Raw genomic sequence first — 17,681 nt, forward strand, 5'->3', positions numbered from 1 at the left:
TCTTACATAGACAAACTATTAATAGGAATGGGCAATGTGTAATGCTTAGTTTCGCCTGTGGTGGCACTGCAGGGAAATTGAACACTTACTACCAGGTTTCCCCATAAATTACAGCTGATAGCTGGGGATGCTAGCATGGAGACATTTTGTGATTTGCTTATTGTCCAGGCACCCTTATAACAAGAAGGGATTATCCAAAGCAGAGAACCCCTTTAATAATTGGTTTCAGGACTTCATTAAAATGTTCGTCTGTAACTTTGGATTTCATCCCCGTTTTAGTTCAACCTCTGCTATTAGTGTGTATACTCCAGAGGCTGAAACTTTTTCTAACCAGCTTAATTTAGTTAGCGTTTAACTAATCTTGAACATTCTGTTGGGAGGCAAAAGGGATCTGCTGACAAAAGACATTCCTCTGGCCCTATATTTCAGTAGGCAACAAAATTTGGTTGTCTACTAAAAAATATTACATTGAAGGTATTATCTGCTAAGCTTGATTAAACATTTATTGGTTTTTATGAAATTTTTCAAGTCATTAATCTGGCTTCTTTCCAACTTCTACTCCCATCATCCTTTAGGATTCCCAATGTTTTCCATAAGTCTTTGTGGAAACTTTATAGGTCTCCCGCATCTTGTTAACACATCTTCACTTCCTGTTCTTGTTATAGGGCACATGGAATTTGAAGTCCAAAATACTGTTGATTCTCTTATGGTCAGGGGCTAAATCGGTTAATGTGCCGAGATTAAATGACAAGTTTCACTCCTCTTAATCCTGAATCTGTAGGTCCAGAGGCCCATCACAAAAAGAGTGGTACTGTTAAATAATTCCTGGTCCTGCTCCAGCATAAAATTTTTAGGGCCGGGCACTGCCACCTCTCCCATTCCAGCGACGGTATCAGCATGGATGCTGAGTAGCGCATACGCTGAGCGCATAGCTGCCCTGCCAATAGAATCATCAGATGGTCTGGCCAGTCGGTGAGCTTGGTACTCTATTGAGTGAGTGAGCTCGGTGAGTTTGTCAGTCGGTGATCTTGGCACTTTTTTTCTATCCTTTTGCCAGTTATTGTTTCCTAATGCTAGTTTGCATTTTGATTTATTCCTGTGTTTTGTTCCAGCTTCCTGCTAGCCTTTTGTTTAACCCTTTGACTGCCTGAACTGTGTATGACGCGGGACTGCCTGACTTTCCATTTGCCTGCTGATTTTGCCACGTCTAGTACTTCTTTTGGTGTGATCCGACCCTTTTCTGTTTCTGATTTTTAATATTGATTTGGCTCTGACATTCTGTCTTGATTACCAGGTATTTACAATTGGCATAGTGTATATTTTCCTCTTGCCTCTTAGCTCCACCAGTCAGAGGCTACTTGCAGATGCAACCTAGGAATTCGCAGCAGTGATTAACAGATCCCTGTATAGGGGTTAAAGGGTAAAACCCTGCAGTCTCTTAAACTCTGCTAACCAGAGTAGCCAGTGCAAAGACTGACTGTGGAAGTGCCTTATCTAGACAGGTTGTCTGTGACAGTATAGGAGTCCTGAGCAACTTTAAATAATCAGAGGGGCTTAGCCATAGTCATACGCATCGCCCTTTAAATATTTCTTGCGTGCCACTGTTGATAGTCTACCAAAGCCCCATTATAACTTTTCCCGTGTATACCTGCATATCTTGTCAGGACTGCAGAATTGATGAAAGGTCTTGTGAGGTGGTGAAATTTCATTGACAATCTATTGGTGGGGGTCTGCGATGTGAACCTTCTACTGATCATTAGCACAATGGACTACCCCTGTAATACTGTGTATTATGTAAGCTGTGTAACAAACAGGCATTAATAACATAGCTGACCTGTATACTGTAAAGGATCTGCCAGACACAACTTCTGTGTCGACGCCTATAAGTAATCAGTCTGCACCTGCTTCTATGTCTGTGAGACTGACTCCATCTTCCACCACTCAGGATGGCAGGCTTAGGAGTGGGATAGCCTATCACAGCCTGGCCAGACGGAGCTAGCTCCCACCCTCTGTCTATTTATACCTGCCTTTCCTGTTCCTCCTTTGCTTGTGATTCTTCTCTGCTGGTTTCCTGGCCCTGCTGCAGCTTCTTGAACTACTGATCCTCTGCTTGTGTTTGACCTTGGCTTTACTGACCACTCTTCTGCTCTGCATTTTTGTACCTTGCTCATCTCTTGGTTTGACTCGGCTCGTTCACTTCGCTTGTTGCTCACAGTGCCCCCGTGGGCAACTTCCCCATTTCCCTGGCTTCTTGGTACCCTTGTCTGTTTGTCTGTTGTGCACCTATTGAGTGTAGGGACCGTCGCCCAGTTGTACCCCGTCGCCTAGGGCGGGTCGTTGCAAGTAGGCAGGGACTGAGTGGCGGGTAGATTAGGGCTCACTTGTCTGTCTCCCTACCCCGACATTACATATACTATAACTGATAGCACTGTATAGATAATTATGACATATGAGTACAAAGTAAATTTGCTTACAACTTGAATACTCATAGTAGTGATTTACTGCATATTTTATTGTACCCCCTGAGGAAGCGACCAAAAACAGCGAAACGCGCGTTGGGGTTTGCTGTGGACCGTTCAGCACGGACGTATGTTGACACTCTCGTTTTAAATGGGTAAGACTGCATTACTATAACTGCTCACCGTTTATCTACTGATTCTCCCTATGTGACTCCCTTGTGACCTGGTAATATCCACTGTAGTGATATAACTGAGAGGACACTGTGGATTATCAGTATTTAATCCACTTGGATGAGATACATTACATATCTAACTGTGTGGGTAGCATATATGGTTTTGCCCTATGTACCATTTCGTTACGTAATATTGTCCTGTGCTGTATGATGTACCACGGTATTAGTACTAGAGTCTTCTTATGATGTGTTTTTAATTGTATGTTATTTTCTATAAATAAAATTGATATATTCTTGTATACTCAGACGTTATGCTCTATTTTTTTCTTCGGTATGGTTCTATAATCATGGAGCAGTCTATCTGATACATTATGGGGGGAAGTTGGTCTCTTAAACTTTACCTAGCCTGTAACCAATATACGCTTGGAGTCTATGTATCTATATTTTATTGGCATGTTGCATTGTTTATCTCCCCATTTGTTCCTTTTTGTAATTGCATATAGCTAATGTGACTGATTCTAGGCTACTTTGGTGCAAGAATTGTGAAACAGCATGTGGAATTTAGCATCATTGCTTTTGCTGATATCCTCAAAGGACCACTTTTTGGATACGTAATGTGAGATGGACAATTTGCAAATATAACTGATTTTATGCATTTGATTTATGAATGGTTTTAAACATATTATGCAAGTAGATAACGAATCGTTTTTCCTATAATGTTTATTACGTTGCAAGAGTTTTTACCTCAGTGGCTCTCTTTACAATTAGTATCTAAATTAAGATTAAATATTCATTACATATGAGAAATTCATTAGAATGAGGGAGCAGGAGTCATAATGAGACACCCTAAGGCAGTCATTTCAGCCTTCTTTTTTAAATTGGGAAAGTTAAGGCTTTTTTGAAACCAGGCACATTGGATATGAAAACCCATTAGTAATTTCATTATGCCTGCACATTATGCAGACATTGCTAAGTGCAGATGGGTTGTTTCTGTTAAAACTCCCTATTTCCTTATATGTAAAAATTTTTAGCTGTAAATGGTTTTGAAGTGAAAAATACCAGATTTGACCATTGCCCAGCTAGACAATTGAAGTGTTTCAAAGTACTTGAAACAAGTTGATGTGAGATTATTTGCTTAAAAAGTTGTAAAGTTGTTGAAGCAAAATTACGATGGAAAAATGTTTTGATAAACATACCGTATCATTATTGGTGAAGCACACTTATTTAGTAGATTTTCATTTATATTAAAAGTAATAATATGGAATATACTTAGCATTTGCCTTTTCAATTTTAGGCCACTATCACACTGAGTTTATGGTCTCCATTTGAGGTATATGCAAATAAGTCATGAAAACCTATTGAATAGCTTATTATATATACGTTAAATGTATGCCTTCGATGGATGCTGTACAGTAGCATCCTTCACCTATAGTCTCCCTTGTAAAAAAGAAAACTGTATACCGCGCAGTATACTTTTTTTGCGGGAAGTCTCTGGATAGAATGACATAGTCAAATATGCTATGCAGCCAGACGAGACCAAAAGACCCTTTTTTGGACCCCGTCGGTATAATGGGAGCTTATGTGTAAATTTGACGTATCCTCTGGGAGCTTTCCCAACGCATCAAAGATCACTTTGATTCCGCCCCTTTAACTACTTAAATGCCATGGTCAATAGCGACCACAGCATTTAAGTCCTTAAAATAAGGGGATAGCCCTCTCTGACGTGCCATCGGACCCCCACTGCGATGCTTCATAGGAGACAGTCAGTATAGCGATATACTGTAATACAGTAGTTTAGCATTATGCCATGCAAGCGTTGCAATGATCGCTGGTTCAAGTCCCTTAGGGGGCATAATAAAAAAAATATTATTATTTATATATAAATATTTTTATTAATGCACAACAAAAAAATATTAAAAAGTTAAAAAGATAAAACTTTTCACATATTTTCCCTAAAGTAATGCTAATTTTTTTTACATAAATGGTATCGCCGCGTCTGTAAAAGTCCAAACTGTTACAATATAATGTTATTTAACCCGCTAGGTGAACGCCCTAAAAAAAAATTCATTAAAAACACTGAATTGCTGTTTTTTAGTCACCTTTTACCCCCAAAAAATGGAATAAAAAGTTATCAGAAAGTCGCATGTGCCCCAAAATGGTACCAACAAGAACTACAGCTCATCCCGCAAAAAATAAGCAATGACACCGCTAAATCTGGAAAATACAAAAGTTATGGCTCCCAGAACATGGCAACACAAAGCTATTTTGTTTTTTTACAAATGGTTTTTTCTTTATAAAAGTGGTAAAACATAAAAGAAACGATATAAATTTGGTATCTCCGTAATCGTATCAACCCATAGAATAAAGTATGTAGTTTTTACTGCACGATGTACATCGTAAATACAAAAACTAAAAAACAAAGATGGAGTCACAGTTTTTTCCCACTCCACCCCACAACTAATTTTTTTTCAGTTTCCTAGTACATTATATGGCACATTAAATAATGCTGTGAACAACTACAACTTGTCCGGCAAAAAACAAGCCCTCATACAGCTATGTCAACGAAAAAATATAAAATGTATTACTTTTGGAAGGCAGGGAGGAAAAAATGAAAATAAAAATCCGAAAAATGGCTGCGTCTCCAAGTTGTTAAAGGGTATGTGCACCTGTGTAAATCCTCTGACATGTCTCATTGACATGTAAGAGGATCATTATTGGAGGGGGTCAGCCACTTCGAAGCCAACTCATCAATGTGGAAGTAGGAAAGATTAACTTATTTTTTCACGTCTGGTTTCTGAATGTTGGTTTGCAACTAAATGACTAGATTTTTTGTTGTCACCAGAGATTATAGAATTTTAGACGTTTATGAGGACCACACAATTGTTATTTAGGCATTCATAAATAAAAACTAATGTGCATACTTTTTCCTAGGGAGCATTGCCCTACGAGCTGGATTTTCACAAGGAGAATCAGTGCCTTCCAAGAGCTGCTTCAAAGGCATCTCACCCAGCCAACCAGAAGCCTACTCTGTACTAATGAGGACCAACAACTCCGAAACAGTGCTGTCTACAAATTGTGTCGGGTTTGTCGATTAAGCCAGGTTATGTCTCAAGGGACGGACGTTAGAGAAAGTAATGGACCCTGCAATGTAATGGGGCCCGTTCCTTACTCTGAAGTAACTAACGATAGGGCCCTGAGAGGAATTACGGAAGTGGAAGATGCTGCATGAGCAGCTTGAAAGCAGAAGCTCTGTGTGGAGAGGGCCTGCCCACCAGACAAGCCCTTCTCTACACAGCCGCCTGGACCCTGCAAGGCTGCTGAGTGTTTTCTCCCTTTGTATTCTGCTACACATTCCTCCTGGCCCCACATGTAGAATATATACAGTACAGTATGTTAAAAAAAATATATATATTTTGCAGCGATTTTCGTTATATAAAAATTGCGTCAAAGCTGTGCCATTTGTGCCACGATTATGAAAATTGCATAAAATACGGTACAAAACATGAAACAGTGCTGATGGGCTATTTTCTCACAGCGCAGTCAAATCACGCTTTAGCTGCAATTTTGCAAAAATTGTGGCAAAAAATGGGATTTGACCACACTGTAAATAGAGTAAGGCCTTATTCAGACGGCCGTGTTTGGTCCGTGATATACAAACCGAGTGTCGGCTGTATTTCACAGACCAACCACAGTTCAAGAAGTTACTAAGGCCCCATTCACACGACCGTATTTTTTCCCTCCCGTAAATACGGGTCCTTTGTCACACGTTTTTAACCCGTATTTACGGACCCATGCCCGCAAATACGGGTCCTTTGTCATCCGTATTCCACCCATATTTATGGACCCATAAAAAAAGGGGGGCTGGAAATGATGTCACAATCATGTCCAATTCCCTAAAAAGGGTCACATGTAATTACGGGCGTTTTTATGGTCGTGTACATGGGGCCTCACCAGGGATAATTCTAGCTTTTCTGCTGCCTGAGGCAAAAATTGAAATGGCACCCCCCCCCCCATTCGCAAAAAATAAATAAAAAATCATAAGTAAGAAACAACCTAAAACGAAAAATTAAAACTATTTAAAAAAAAATACATTATTGAACATTCCTTTAAGATGCAAGGTCTCATAATGCTACAGGCAATTGTGTAGTAAATATCCCTATATTGCCCCAGCTATAAGTACTAGTAAAATAACCAGGGCAAAGTGTATCCAAAATGCAAACACAAAAATGAAACAACAATGTCAGCGTTCAAACTTGTGTGAGGGCCCCTTTAATGGCTCTTTACAGACAGTATAGTAACGCATGCTGCACTTTCTTTCTAGCGGAAAAAAACTGAACAGTGACGATAAAAAGAATCTGTCCATGTCTGCTGGATCTGTACAACCAATCCATAACATTTGTAAGCTATACAGACAGGACTAGGAATGAATGTGATCATCAAGCCAGTAATATAATCTGAAAACTATTCACTGCATGTTCAGGCCTTACAGGGGTCATCCCAAGATTAAATGTTATCCCCTCTCTACAGGATAGGAAATAACATGCTGATCAGTGGGGCTTCCTTGTACCCCAGAGTTAATGATACTGTAGGTCAAGCACACACACACTGCTGCTCCAGTCACTCAGGGGCACAAAAATGTATATTTAGAAAAAAAAGGCATATGGAACAGTAGCAAAGCAAAAAATAAACAGCACACATCCTATATAAAAATATATACCAGAAGTGAATATACCACAGATATAAATATATACCAGCAGTGAATTTACCACACATATAAATATATACCAGCAGTGACTATACCACACACATAACTATATACCAGCAGTGAATATACCACACATATAACTATATACCAGCAGTGAATATATCGCACATATAAATATATACCAGCAGTGAATATAATACACATATAAATATATACCAGCAGTGAATATACCACAAATATATACCAGCAGTGAATATACCACACAGATACATATATACCAGCAGTGAATGCTAGTAGCCACAGTCCGCCCTTCTCCTCCTCCTCTCATCTAATAACATGTGGAGGCTGAGGAGAGGTGCGGAGTTGCCATGCTCACTAGTTAGACGCGCTCTCTGTATCGTGCTCCACAGGGGCGTGCTCTTCTCTGCTGCAAGCTCTGTTGTGAACTTGTGATATTCTTCACACAGGGGCGGATAAAGGATTGAAATCTAGGGCAGGGGGAGAAAAAAAGTACACGTTTTTTATTTTTCATACTGCTAACTTTTCTTTTTTTGGTAGGTTCTGCTGGACCATATAGGCTAAGACGTAAATTCGTTGGACTACTATAATCTACATTTTTTTTTTTCATAAAGTGGTGAAAGAGGGTTGCATGAGGGAGCTTTTTTCCAGTAAAAATGTTTTCTCATGTCTTTACTTTTTTAAAACTTTATTACTACCGCCTTAGTAATGACCGCTGTCTGCTTGACAGCATCCACTACTAAGGCAGGGCTTAGCGTTAGCCAGTAAAAAGACTAGCAGTAACTCCCCATTATTACTCCGATACCCACCACTACCAGGGGTACCGGGAAGAGCCGCGCACGATCCAGTACACGACCATCTGTAGTGATGGTCGTGTACTGGGGCGGCCGCAGGCTGGTATTATGAGGCTGGGAAGGGCCAAAAACTGTGGCTCTCCTACCCTGGTAATGCTAACTTGCTGCTGCTATGTTGTATCTGGCTGGTTATGAAAATGGGGGGGGGGGGGGGGGGGAGGGGGGGACTCCACGTCATTTTTCTCTATTATTCATTTATTTATTTTTAAAAAAATGATGTGGGGTCCCCCCATTTTTCATAACCAGCCAGTTACAGCATAGCAGCAGCAGGCTAGCATTGCCAGGGTGTGAAGGGCCACGGTTTTTGTCCCTTACTAGCCTGATAATACCAGCCTACGGCCGCCCCAGGGCCCAGCTGTCACTACGGATGGTCGGGTACTGGATTGCACCCGGCTCTTCCCGAAACCCCTGGTGGTGGTGGGTACCGGGGTAATAATTGGGGTTAGCGCTAGCCTTTTTATTGGGTAATGCTAAGCCCCACCTTTGTAATGGATGCCAACAATCAGACAACTGCCATTACTAAGGCACTAATAAAGTATTAAAAAATCATAGACACATAAGAATTTTTTTTTTAATTGAAATGAAAACTCCCCCACACAAACCTCTTTGACCATTTTTTTTTTCCTTTTAGAGATGCGCCACAAATATTAATAGATATTAATAATTCTGCCGCATCGCGGAGGTCCTGTGTGCAAGAAAAAGCTAACGCAGGAACTCTTCTAATAAAAGTGATAACACCTTACCTTTAAAGTGTAACTAACGTTCAAGCACTGAGACCCCCATTGATCGCTAAAATGAAGAGGCAGAAGTGCGCTGAGAGTCTTTGAGCCCGTAAACCGATCCGAGAAAAGCCAAAGTGGCACAGCGCGCACCCGAGCAATTCTGACGCTTCATTTTTGCGATAAGTAGGGATTCCAGTGCTCGGACCCCCACCGATCTAAACTTCTGACATGTCAGTGTGATGTGTCAAATATTTTTTTCTTATTCAAAAATTTTTATTGAGTTTCAAAACACAAAATTACACAACATAGTGGAGGGAAGGCCTCCACACCATAAATGGAACCGACAAACAAGGTCAGTGGACCAAATCAAAAACAAATCAGAACAACAACAAAAAAGAGAAATCAATCAATAATGTGCATCACATCTCAATAGGAAGGACACTGCGCAGTATACAACAGTAGCATGGAGAATTCTTACAGCAAAACATCAGGAGGCACAGTGAGGCCACTTAATTCAAACAGAGAGGGAGCGGCACATTACCCTAGACAGGGGAAGAGAAAGTATAGAAAAAGGTCCCCAGAGGGGGAGGAGTAGGAGGGAGGGGAGAGGACAAGGGGATCCTGGACTCCGATTCTGGGGTATTCTGGGTGAAAAAACATCAGCCAGCAAGCGTCACAGTACATTTCACAAGAGCATAGGCCAACTCAGGTTACAGCCGTGAGGTAGGAAGGAGAAGAAAGAAACACTATCCAAGGAGACCACGTAGATGTGTATTTTACCACAGCTGCCGGAGAGTGAGCCACCAGGTGTTCCATTCGCTGTATCGCGGCAACTTCCCGAAACCACTCATCTAATGTTGGAGGTATTGCCGTTTTCCACCTGCGCGGGATCACTGACTTTGCTGCCTGAAGGAGGTGTCTAACTAGTGAGCTTTTATAAACTTGTATTGGCATCGGGAACATGAATAAAAGAGCTGCTTCCGGAGAGTTGGGGACAGAGACTCCAGTAACCTCCAATATCAATTTAAGTACCGCATCCCAAAAACTCCTCAACAAGGGGCAACTCCACCAAACATGAGACATACAACCTCCTACATCACCACAACGCCAACAATTGTCAGGCATAGATGGATACCATTTATGAAGCGCAGCCGGGACCCGGTACCATCTAGATACTATTTTGTAGCTAGTTTCTTGGGCCCTAGTGGCTATAGATGCTTTTTGTGAGAGGGAGAAACATCGCTTCCATTGTGCGTCAGTAAATGTAGTATGCAATTCTCTCTCCCAGGCCCCGCAGAAGGAGGGGAGTTGTTGGGAACGCTGTGAAAGGAGTAACTTATATATCGTGGATATGATATGGGTAGGGGGCTGGGTGGAGACACATAGGCGCTCAAAGTCCGTCAACAACCGGTGAAGATGTGCGCGTCGCTTAACCGCTCCATAAAAGTGCTTTAACTGGGCATATTCATATATACGGCGAGTGGAGGGCACAGCATCGGGGCAGATGGATGTTAGAGGGAGAAGAGAGGAAGCGGAGAGAACCTGGGCAAAATACATGGGATTGGTGGACGGCCTGCCTAGGAAGGAGCGACCAGCCTTACCAGCAGGAAAGGCTGGATTGTCTGTGATTGGAGTTAAAGGACCCAGGGGGTCTATAAGCGTACTTTCAGGTCCTAAGGACCTCAATACCAGAAGGGTATGATGGACCACAAAGGAGGTTTGAGTCGGTCTGTTCCCGGGCAGGGTCCACGGCAGGGATGATAGGGTACTGGGACATAGTTGTTGAGCCAAACGGACCCATAGTTTTGCTTCACGGTTATGAAAAAAATCTAAAACACGTGCGTGAGTTGATGCTAGATAGTAGAGCCTACAATCCGGCAGACCAACCCCACCCGTACCCCTGGAGCGAGTCAGAAGAGCCCGGCTCAGACGTGGGCGACCAGTCGGCCAAATGAAGGAGCCGAAGCAACGCTGAAGCCGCAACCAATAGAAGGATGGGATAGAGATGGGGATCGTCTGCAGGAGATAAAGCAAGCGGGGGAGGAGCGACATCTTAATAATATTGATACGGCCAAACCAGGAAAATTCAGTCTTATGCCAGGAATTAAGATCAGTGCGAAACTTGGCCAGTAGGGGGATATAATTATTTGTAAACAGTTGTGTAAGGTCACCACTTATACGGGCACCCAAATATGTAATACCTCTAGAGGGCCAGGAAAAGGGGAAATTACTTTGGAGAAGCGACACTAACGGGCCCGGGAGAGAAACATTTAGCGCTTCCGACTTAGAGAAATTGATTTTGAAATTAGACCATGTTCCAAAACGGGACAACTCGGACATCAATGAAGGAAGAGAGACATGAGGATCTGTGAGATAGACCAATAGGTCATCAGCAAATGCCGAGCACTTGTATTCCATCCCTCCAATATTAATACCCTTAATATCCGTGTTGCTCCAAATGGAGGCCATGAGGTGTTCCATAACCAGAACATATAACAGGGGGGATAGGGGACAACCCTGTCTCGTGCCATTGTAAATAGGGAAAGGTGCCGAGAGGGAGCCATTTATTTTTATTTGGGCCGAAGGCGTACGATACAATGCCATGATTTTTGCCAAGAGAGAGGGTCCTATTCCCACATGCCGAAGGGTTTGGTAAAGGGCAGGCCACGATATTCTGTCAAACGCCTTTTCAGCATCTAGGGACAGGATCATGAGCGGGATGTGGTTAGTCTGGGCGTGGTGGATAATATCTAGAGTTTTAAGGGTGTTATCCCGGGCCTCCCGACCAGGCACAAAGCCCACCTGATCCGGGTGGATTAGATCAGGCAGGTAGTTATTTAGTCTATTGGCGAGCAATTTGGCGTAAATTTTCAGGTCTACATTGAGCAAGGAGATGGGACGATAACTGGAGCAGAGTTGAGGATCCTTACCCGGCTTAGGGATAACCGTGACATGAGCCAAGGTGGAGCTAGGAGGAAACCGGACCTCCGGGGAGATAGAATTAAAAGCTGGCAGTAAAAACGGTAACAACCGGTCAGCCAACACCTTGTAAAACTTGGCAGTGTAGCCATCCGGGCCAGGACTCTTTCCCCCAGGAAGATCGGTTATAACCGCAAGGAGCTCCGGGGAGGTGAAGTCCTTATCAAGTTCCTCAGCTATCTCCCTAGACAACGGTGTGAAGGGAGAAGAGAAAGAATCCCCGTCTGGCAGATGAGAGTGGGTAGGGGTGGGAGGGTCAAGGTTGTAAAGATTAGAGAAAAAGGTATGGAAGCAATCCGCTATCTCTGGGGTCGTGTGAACCACCTGGCCAGAAGGAGCTTTAGTATTTGGGATGTGTGATTGGGCAATCTTAGTTTTTAAAGCTCTGGCCAACATGCGTCCGCTCTTATTGCCAAACTCGTAGAATTTACTGCGACAGACTTGGAGAGCGCGCTGCTGGGCAGAGTCCAACAGCCGTCTGGCATCCTGTCGGGCAACCTGTAACTCCCGTAAAATCGGAAGAGACAACGCACGCTTGTGGGCCAGTTCAAGAGCGCTAATTTTTTGGAGCGCAATTTTAAGGGAGTGGGCCCTTTCTCTTTTAAGGCGCGCTCCGTGTTTTATGAGGACCCCCCTGAGAACACATTTAAGGGCTTCCCAACGCACCAAGGGGGACGTGTCATCCTGAGCGTGATCAAGTGTGAAATATTCCACCGTTTGAAGTAAATCATCATGGCACATCCCATCCAGGAGCAGGGACTCATTCAGTCTCCAAGTCCAGGAGCCTTTAGTGATGAAGGGGAGTTGTAAGGTACAGTATACCGGGGCATGATCAGACCACAGGATACTGCCAATGGACGTAGAGGCTACCCAGGGGAGAGCATGCTGCTGGATGAAAATGTAATCCAAGCGACTGTAGGTGCCATGCGGATGGGAGTAGAAACTATAATCCCTATCAGTGGGGTGTTGTAGGCGCCATGCATCACAAAGTTGAAGCTGTAGGAGAGCACGCCTCGCCCGTCTAATAGCACCATATGCAACACTAGAGCGACCAGTAGAATTATCCACCGTCGGATCCAGAGTAAGGTTAAAGTCTCCGCACAGCACCACAGTCCCCCGGACCACCGGAAGGGCGGCTTCTATAAGTTGGAGAACGAAGGGCACCTGACCCTGATTGGGAGCATAAGCGTTAATCACCGTGAATTCCCTCCCACCAATATTAAGCACTAAGATGATGTATCTTGCGTCGGGACCGACAACCAGATTAACAACCTGATGGGGGAGGGACTTGTGGAGGGCTATGGCAACTCCACACGATCTGGAGAGGGGATTATTACTGAAATGCCACGTAGTGTAATGTTTGTGCTTGATAGTAGGGGTATGTCCCTCCTTAAAGTGTGTCTCCTGGAAGCATGCAATGTGTACCTTACGCTTGTGTAGATGGTGTAGAATTTGCGCCCGCTTTTCAGGAACATTCAGCCCCTTCACATTGAAGGAGGCAATAGTAAGGTCAGCCATGGGTGCAGACTAAGCGGCTCGCTGAAGTATGCCGGCTAACGCACGAGGGATCGGAGTCCAGGATCGCCAGGAGGGAGGAAGAGGAGGGAAACAAGCTAGGAGTAAAGAACAGAGCATTAGAGAAAAACACAGACATAAAATCAAACAAAAAAGGCAGTAAGAAAACAACTGCCGCACCAGCTAAGCGCACAATTGCGGTAGACCAAAAATTCGGTCCAAAACCTACAGGGGGAAGGTGACAACTACGCATAAGAGTTATCCGCACTCCCCAGCGTACCATATTATAAATATTGACAGCTTAACATCATTGCACACTTTAAATAATGAGCAAGAGGAAGACATTGGAAGGCATCTGAAGGTAATACTCAAAACCACAGGCATTCTTGAAAACCGACAGCAAGTAAATACGTAAAAGGAAGGATTCCAGGGGTGTGAAATCCGGGTCATCACGCCGAACGGGCGGTCTCCATGGGTGGAGTAGGGTCCCGTTCTTGTCGGCGTCTAGATCTTCTGCGGGGTCCTCGTGGAGGGCGACCCTCTGCCACAGATAGAGGCCCAGGGAGCGGGCGTCTCCCTCTCGATCCTCCGCCAGCAGAGGATAACAATGAGGGCCACTCTGGTAACGCAACATGAGGAAGGTTCAAGTCCCGCAAGAAACTAGGCAAGTCGGTCGGGGATCGCACGGTATAGGTACGGCCATCCTGTCTGACCATAAGGGCAAACGGGAAGCCCCACCTGTAAATGATGTCCCGGTTTCGGAGCACCTCCAGCAGGGGCTTGAGAGCAGCTCTTTGCGCCAGCGTATGTCGAGATAAATCCGGCAAAATACGTAACTGCGTGCCTTGATGGAGAATGATGGGCTGCCGCCGGATTTTTTGCAGGATAGAGTCCTTGATTGCGTAGAAATGGATTCGGCAGATGACATCCCTCGGCCGAGGATCATCAGCACTTACAGGGCGGAGAGCTCTATGTGCCCGGTCGATCTCTATATGGGTATTTGGCGGACGGCCTAGTAAAGTATTGAAGATGGTGGAGAGAGTTGAAAACAGATCGGACGTAGGAATAGATTCGGGCAATCCTCTCACACGTAGGTTGTTCCTCCTGTTACGATTTTCGATATCATCGAGGTGTTGTTGCAAAGTGAACAGCTGAGCTGAGTGCTGCTGAATAGTAGATTGGATATTTGCAATAGTGGCATTATCAGCAACCCGCTCCTGCGTAAGAGTGTCCACCCTTGTAGAAAGTGAGGAAAGTTCAGCCCGAAATTGAGTAAACTCCAGCTTACATTCTTCCACGATCTGTCTGGCAAAGGAAGACATATCAGCCCTGGTGGGCAACAGTTGGACAAGCTGGCGGATGTCTGAAAGAGTCGCCGGCCTATTTTCACATATACCTCCAGACGACGGGTCTGTGAGACTTAATGCAAGGTCTGCTGGTATATCCATCGGAGCATGGGCATATTCCAGGTCAGGAGAAGGAAGTGGGTGGAATTGAGGACCCTGGTCACGGGTATGTAATGCAGGCAAAGTCCCGGATTGAAGGGGAAATCCCACATGCCCGGCCGGGGCGGTGGTTGAGGGGACTTTTGGGGCGCTGCTCCTTGAGGAGCTGGAGGACCAAGATGGGGGGGCCCCCACCAGCCCAGGGCCCCTGAGAGGAGTGGGGAGGTCTGGGACTAGTGGCCCTACAGGCTGTAAAGAGACACTGGGGGCAGGAGGTTCAGAGCCTCGGTACTCACTGCGCCTCTCATATGAATCGTCCTGCTGTGGAGCTGTAGTCAGGGCAGCTGTGGCGTCTCCTGCGACCCTGGAGGCCGGATCAGGTGGTAGCAGGCCGCAGTCAGGTCCAGGAGGTAGCTGGCCATCAGGCCATGAAAGCAATGGCGTAGGTGGATGGAGACCCGACGTCTGCAGGCCAGCCGGAGAGCGCCGGCGGCCATCTTGAGAGGCCACGAGGCCTGATGGCAGAAAAGCGGCACCTGCCGCGGAGGGAGCCCCAGATGCCTCACAATGAGACCGAGGGTCCGATACCCTCTGCACCGGGGCTCTCCCATCCGGAGAGATTGTGAAGGGGGCCGTATTCCCCAGAGCAGGCCCACATCCGAGCACCACAGAGTCCCGGCGGCCATCTTGGATGCAGGCAGGCGAGGTCGGCCGGGCCGCAGGATCCTCCACAGCCCGGAGAAGAGATGCGGAATCGGAGGCCTCCAGATTCTGGACCCGGACGGGTAAGTGAGCGACTTCTGTTGCCGTCTCTATCAGCTCAGGGCACTGAGACAGTGGAGATGGAGAGGTCGGGCGGCCATCTTGACCCCCGGCCTCGGCCCGGATCGAGGCCCGGAGCTGCATCTGGGGTTGTCGCCCGAAGTATTCCCCGATATCACGCTGGGGTGATGAGGGGCAGGTAGGGGCTGCTGCCTTGTGTTTTTTAGTCGTCTTCCCCATGTCTGAGAGTGGATGTCAGCCGATTTTAGCACACTGGGTGAGGAGCTGGAGAAAGCACGTCTTCACTCTCCCATAGCTGGCCACGCCCCCTGTGTCAAATATTTTTTAAAACTTTAGTTACACTTGAAGCAGTCAGACACCCCTGAGGGTGTTATGGGGGAAATTATACTGCAAGGGGGGTCTGAGTGTCTGACTCCGATGGCTCTGTGGGGGGAGTTATCCCCCCATATAGTTCTCAGCAGTCAGTCAGGTGCTCTGGCCCCCTCCCTTAATAGTATAAGAACTACTGAGGGCTCTATGGTGGGGATTATACTGCAGGGGGCTAATCTGGCTGTGACAGAATGCTGAAGGCTCTGTGGGGGGGGGGGAATAATCCTCCCTATAGAGCCCTCAGTAGCTTATATACTGCAATATCTGACTGACTGTAGTGGGCATTATGGGGGCACCCCCCGTGCTCCCATAATGCCCACTGCAGTCAGTCAGATGTTTAGACCCTCCTTTTCAGTATGGTAGCTACTGAGGACTCTATGGAGGTATTATTACGCCCACAGAGCCCTCTGCTGTCAGTAATAGAGTTCCTCTATTACTCTTCCAACCTACATGTATTTGGTCTTGTTTTTTTTTTTGTTTTGGAAGGTTTTCCTCTGTCTGTCTGTCTGTCTGTCTGTCTGTCTGTCTGTCTATCTATCTATCTATCTATCTATCTATCTATCTATCTATCTATCTATCTATCTATCTATCTATCTATCTATCTATCTATCTATCTATCATCTAGTGAAGAAATGATCAAAGCACTCCAATAGGTTGATGTCAAACAAAAATGTGGTTTATTGTTCCATGTTTCAAAGGATAAACTACGTTTCAGTCCTCTCACAGGACCTTTTTCAAGCTGAAGTGACATGTGCAAAGCAGGGTTTTTATACCCATGTGCAAACAAAGCATAATCAACAGTGATTAACATGCAAACATATAAAAAAGGCCAACATTTGGCTAATACAAATGTAAAAAAGTGCACAGCACCATATAACAACGTACAAGCAGTTATTGCATAAAGTGTATATAAAAATTCTGTGTTACAAAACAGTGTATTTAATCCATTACAATAACATTGAACAAGTATATGTATTAGTGAAGGGGGGGGGGGGGGGGAGTCACAAGCCACTCACCAGTCGCAGAGCCTCAGACCAAATCGTGCAAGTGCTGTTTCAATTAAAATATACAATCCTCCAGTGTCTGCAATAGTCAACAGAGCATGCACTAACAACCCGTTGTGCAAGGAAGGGCAAACATCCAATCAGCGGACGGCGTCCCAGGTTGCCATGACAAAAGTCTACAGCAGCCAATCAGAAACAAGTTCGTCCAGTAGTGAGAGTTACGAACCCTCAGCTCTTGACATCACTCAAGCAACATGTGAATTGTAAGTAAAATGTATTTTTTCAAGGGAAAATGCCAAAGTCAACCTCACCACGGATTCCCAGACAGTCTTCCATACTGGTACTAGCGAGGCCTTCAGCTGTTTAATGTCTGCGATCTGACGAGAGCAGGCACATTCAGCTTAGAATGGTCATTGACATTATATGTCTCACTTGGTACTTAAATCTACTTTACTCCATATTATCAAAAATAACTTTAGCAGACCGGGTCATTATCTGGACACCAACATCTACAATGTAGTGTATCAGACAAGCTCCATGTCTACTATGGTCTGTCACCCACACCTTCGTGTGGTGGCTATCCATTATAGACATAACGCTCTGTTATATTCGCACCAAAAAGCAATAGGAGTTTAAAGAGTATTTTGTTGGAGTA

The 17,681-nt window shown here is 44.8% G+C and overlaps 1 pseudogene; it reads right to left on the reverse strand.

The window, feature by feature from the left end:
- Positions 1-17,325: 17,325 nt before the first annotated feature.
- On the reverse strand, positions 17,326-17,444 carry LOC142751411 (5S ribosomal RNA; annotated as a pseudogene).
- Positions 17,445-17,681: the final 237 nt, after the last annotated feature.

The sequence above is a fragment of the Rhinoderma darwinii genome, chromosome 3, assembly GCF_050947455.1.
Source record: "Rhinoderma darwinii isolate aRhiDar2 chromosome 3, aRhiDar2.hap1, whole genome shotgun sequence".
NCBI lineage: Eukaryota > Metazoa > Chordata > Amphibia > Anura > Rhinodermatidae > Rhinoderma > Rhinoderma darwinii.